Here is a 5,000-nt window from a genome sequence, read left to right as displayed (position 1 = left end):
GCAGGCCTCCTGCGAGCAGCTTGGGAATGTTCCTTAGCTCTGCCTAGCAGCAGGAGACCCAGGGGAAGCCTGCTGGTAGCTTCCACCTTCATAAGCCTTGTGGGAAGAGATCCCGGAAGCCCCTAAGGACCTTGCATGGAGTACCCAAGTGACTCTGGATAGAGTTACATCTGAGCCTGGTATCTCCACTCCCCCCACTCAACCTTCTAACCTCCCTCCCCGCCCAACACAGACTGGCCGTACATCCATCCATCTTCCCTTTCCTCAGATTCTGCTCTCAGCAAGGAAGGCTCTGAGGCACTCACGCCTACGGGAGCCATAATGAGAAATAATGACCTAATGTAGGTGTCTGTGGGAGAGCCACGCTTCCACCAGAATTTCAGGTACAGAGAGAAGAACAGAGGTAGGGTTCACTACCCCACACTCAGTCTAGCTTCCTTCAAGAACTTCCTTTCATTGGCCTCGGCACTGAGGCAGGCTCAACCTAGCCGCTGAGAAGCAAAGTAGAGAAAGACCATGATCTAGTGTCACAGGAGACAAGACTGGCTCACGACATGAGGGTCATGTGATCAGCGTTGAGAGAGCAGATTGAAGACTGAGGGGTGCCGATGCTTGGAAGGGAGAGGAATCAGGGCAGCTTCCTGGAGGAAGGGGTACCTGAGCAGCTGGGAAGGAGTGATGTTCTGAGTGCTGGCTGGCTTAGGAGGATACAGTAACAGTGTGGAGGGTGTGGCTGGGCAGAGGGGGTGGAGCCTCCTGAGAATAAGAAAGTATTCTGAATGGTTGTAACAGTGTGGAGGGTGTGGCTGGGCAGAGCGGGGTGGAGCCTCCTGGGGATAAGGAAATGCTCTGAATGGTTGTAACAATGTGGAGGGTGTGGCTGGGCAGAGGCGGGTGGAGCCTCCTGGGGATAAGGAAATGCTCTGAATGGTTGTAACAGTGTGGAGGGTGTGGCTGGGCAGAGGGGGGTGGAGCCTCCTGGGGATAGGGAAATGCTCTGAATGGTTGTAACAGTGTGGAGGGTGTGGCTGGGCAGAGGGGGTGGAGCCTCCTGAGGATAAGGAAGTACTCTGAATGGTTGTAACAGTGTGGAGGGTGTGGCTGGGCAGAGGGGGGTGGAGCCTCCTGAGGATAAGGAAGTACTCTGAAGGGTTGGGGTGGGAAATGTGGGCCTCCTCCTTTAAATAGTACTGAAGCGGAGAGGGTCATACCATCAAGTGCACAGCAACCCCCGAGGCGGGGGTGGGGGGTCGGGGTGGGTGACAGATGTGACTCTCCAGGCTCTGAGTGCTCAGGTCTCTAGGAGTGGAAGGGTTAAAGGTGATGGCTAGAGGTGAACAGCCACAGTGATCAGGGACACAGGGGACAGGCTGTGACATGCTATACCCTCTGACCCTCTAAGCCTTGCCCAGATCCAACCAAGACTGGGAGTATGACCCAGCTGGGAGCAACTCCCTCTATAGTCCCCACCCACCTATTCTGTGCCCTGTGCATGACTTCTTCCACCCAGATGTCCCTGCCATCTCTGCCGCACTATGGCCTTGGGGGACCTGGCTCTGATTCCTCACAGACAGCCTAGTTGGTCGTAATGAGGCTGGAGTTATGGGTGAGGAGGGGGTGCCCTCGGCAGCTTTCATTTCCTGGAGCTTATGAACTCCCCACATGTGCCTCGCCTGCCTCGGGAACTGTTCCCCTGGCTCGGCCAGGGCTGCATGGCCCTGCAGCATCGTGGGAGGCAGGGATGTGTGGTACGAAGGACTGGGAAGGTTGGGTCCACAGGAAGCTCCCCCAGTGTTTGCAGGCATTGGCTCCGCCTCCTCCTTCCCTTATTTCTTCGTTTATAACATCTCTCATAAGGAGGGAGGGGCACCCAGGGATCCAGTCACTCGTTCATTTATCAAACAATACTGTCCAATGCAATCTAGGAGACAGAAAAGAATCTCATTCATTCATTCATTCATTCATTCATTCATTCCCTCACTCATTCAATAAACCTTTAACATCTGGGAAGCAGCAAGATGGGACCTGTTACTAGGAGAGAGGGGCGAAGTTCCCAGCTGGCGTTCTTTACTGTCTGCATAAGTGTCTACCAGCAAGCATTTCGGACACCAGCACCCAAGTGAGGTAATGGGAACGCAGCAGGCCTTCCGGGAATTGACCTTCAGGTGTGTGGGGCAGAGAACAGAGGTAGAGGGGTGGGTGGGTCCACTTCAGATATTTCAAGTATTGAGAGCAGGAATGGAGAAGAGGCAAAGACATGGCAGAAAGGCTGAAGGAAGTGGGGAGTTATGAGAAGGGGATGGGGGGGGGTCTCTCGAAGGAGTGATGAGGCGAAGCCGGACACAGAGTGGCAGCACGTGCAAAGGTCCTGAGGCAGGAGCGAGCAGCGGTTCAGCTGAAGTCCAGGCAGGTCTGTGAGGAACTGGAGACGAGGTATGGGTGAACACTTGGTGGAAGGCAGCTAAGGTCTGCACTCAGACCCCCCGCTTCAGAGAGGGGGCAAGTTGAGTTCTCTGGAAGTTGTATAGACTACCTGGGCCAGGGCAAAGCTTGGACCCAGGATTTGGATTCTCCTCCGTACGTACAAGGGGAATGGGAGATGAGGCCCCCATGGGTGCACCTGCCAAGATGAGGTTAATCTTTTGTGCATCCCATGAACCCTGCCTTCCACCTTCTCCTCCCTGGACCTGGGCCTTTGTACCTTAGCCCTCCGGCCCTCCCTCTGGCCTCTGGCCAGGTTTCCTGGCTGCCTGCCGGCTCCTTGCACCCTCCTTGGACAGCCTGCCAGTGTGGCAGCAGCAGCAGCAGAGGGGGCTCCTCCCTCTTCTTCAGGTTCAGCCTTGCCTGAGGGCACCCACCACAGGACCCTGCCTTGGCATTCTGTCTGACCAGCAGTGAAGCCCTGAGGCTCCATCCAGCTCTCTTTGACTCCGTGTGAGCCTCCAGGCATGTTGGCAGCCTTCCCCTGGGTCATAGGGCTCAACTTCCTGCTCCGAGCTATTTAATCCCAAATGGGATTAAGAAACTGAGTCCGGGGATTTGGCTCAGTGGTAGAGCACTTGCCTAGCAAGCGCAAGGCCCTGGGTTGGTCCCCAGCTCCAAAAAAAAAAAAAAAAAAAAAAAAAAAAAAAAAAGAAAAGAAAAAAAAAAAAAAAAAAAAGAAGAAAAAAAAAAAAAAAAAAAGAAGAAAAAAAAAAAGAAAGAAACTGAGTCCAGGCCCGGCTCCACGGACGCTGGCCTTGCCTTGCCTGCTCTTCGGCCCGGCCTGTCCAACTGCATCTGTCTACAGGGTGCATGTGCCATCTCACAGTTGGCAGCTGCCTGTGTCGTCAAGGTTATGGGGTGCTGCTAGTCACTGATCTGGGCTCAGCGGAAATAAACAGACACAGACATGAGCAATGGATATGTCTGACACAGTTTGGCTTTGGCTTTGAGTGACAGTTAGGGGTGTTGGGATGTGGGTCTTTAAAGGAGTGGTTGGGTTATCATGAAGAACTAACGCAGATACCTAGCGACGGGGATCCCCCAAGTCTCTCTTCTTGTTTCCTCTTTTACCTTGGGCCATCTTGACACCTTGAACATACATATCCTTGGACTTCTCAACCTCTAGGATCATGGGTACAAACAAACTGCTGTGAGTTTTGAATTTGTTCTGAGATAGGGCCTCTCTATGTAGCCCTGGTTAGCTAGAAACTCACTCTGTAGACCAGGCAGGCATCAAACGAACAGATCTGCCTGTCTCTGCCTCTTGAGTGCTGGGACCAATGGCATAGGCCCCCATGGGTGGCTACCTTTTTATTTGTAACGTATTCAGTCTCCAATGTTCTGTTACAGAAACAGTAACAGAAGAGCGTGTTAGATGGTGGTCAAGTGTTCTGGAGAAAACAAAGCAGAGCCACAGGGTTGGGGAATATTTATGTATTCTCTATCATCTATGCATTTATCTATCCGTCATCTACCAACCGCCATCACTTTAAATGATCATTTGTACAGAATGGCTAGGGACGGATTTGCCATGAAGATACTATTTGAAAAGAGATCTGTTCATACAGAGAGGAGAGGCCATAACACTAAAACAAGCATTCTAGCCTGAGGTAGAGGCAAGATCAAAGGCCCTGGGATCCGAGCATATGGAAAGTGAGAGAACACCAGGTCGTCTGGTGTGGTAATGTGGGCAGCAGGTGGGGGAAAAGAATGCAGGTGGGGGTGTTGGAACTGCAGGAGCTCTCAAGTTTTTACTGGGAGGAAGGGACCCTAGGTAGGTTTGAGCATAGGAGTATAAAGAAAACACACATACACACACACACACACACACACACACACATGTGGACACACACATGCAGAGTCATGACAGCCAGGAGAGTCTAAGCCAGTTCTGAGAAGTGTGGCTTGACTATGGGAAGTGTCAACAGCTCTGAAAGGCGGCGCTAGTGACCGTGGTCTCTTCTTGTGGTGCTGAAGACATTGTGGGGATTAGAGGATCACATTTGGATGTGATGTGTCGTCACATTGGTCTGAAAGCTGGCAGCCTGTGGAAGGCGGTGCCGTACCGCCCAGGGTCAGATGCTCAGGGCTGAGTTCCAGCTGAGGGTGAACTTGAGATCTGGATAAGGAATTCAGGTGAGACAGATAGGAAAGCCAGGAGTAGACAGCGAAGCCAGAGAGGAGGGACCCGCAAAGGACACTGGAAAGGGTAGTAGTCTGCCTTTGGGATGTCATGGGGAAATCATTGTTTAAAGGGGAGTGCTGTCTGTTCATCCATCCATCCAGGACCAATCCATCCATCCATCACCCATCCATCCACTTACCCATCCATCACCCATCCATCCATCCATCCATCATCCGTCTCTCCATCCATCCATTCATCATACACCCATCTATTCATCATTCATTCACCTACCTATTCATCTATCTAATCACCCACTCATCCATCTACCCAATATTTCACTTATCCATCCACTTACTCATCCATCCAACCATCCACTCCATCCATTTATTTA

The 5,000-nt window shown here is 52.1% G+C and overlaps 1 protein-coding gene across 1 annotated transcript in view; it reads right to left on the bottom strand.

Annotated features, from left to right (window-relative positions):
* Cdh22 (cadherin 22) overlaps positions 1 to 5,000 on the bottom strand; it is a 123,185-nt gene that overhangs the window by 69,756 nt on the left and 48,429 nt on the right. The gene's annotated exons all lie outside the window — the stretch shown is intronic.

Source organism: Rattus rattus, chromosome 5 (genome assembly GCF_011064425.1).
Source record: "Rattus rattus isolate New Zealand chromosome 5, Rrattus_CSIRO_v1, whole genome shotgun sequence".
NCBI classification, from domain to species: Eukaryota; Metazoa; Chordata; class Mammalia; order Rodentia; family Muridae; genus Rattus; species Rattus rattus.
The sequence above is the reverse complement of the archived record's forward strand: the minus strand, read 5'-3'. Positions and strand labels throughout refer to the sequence as shown.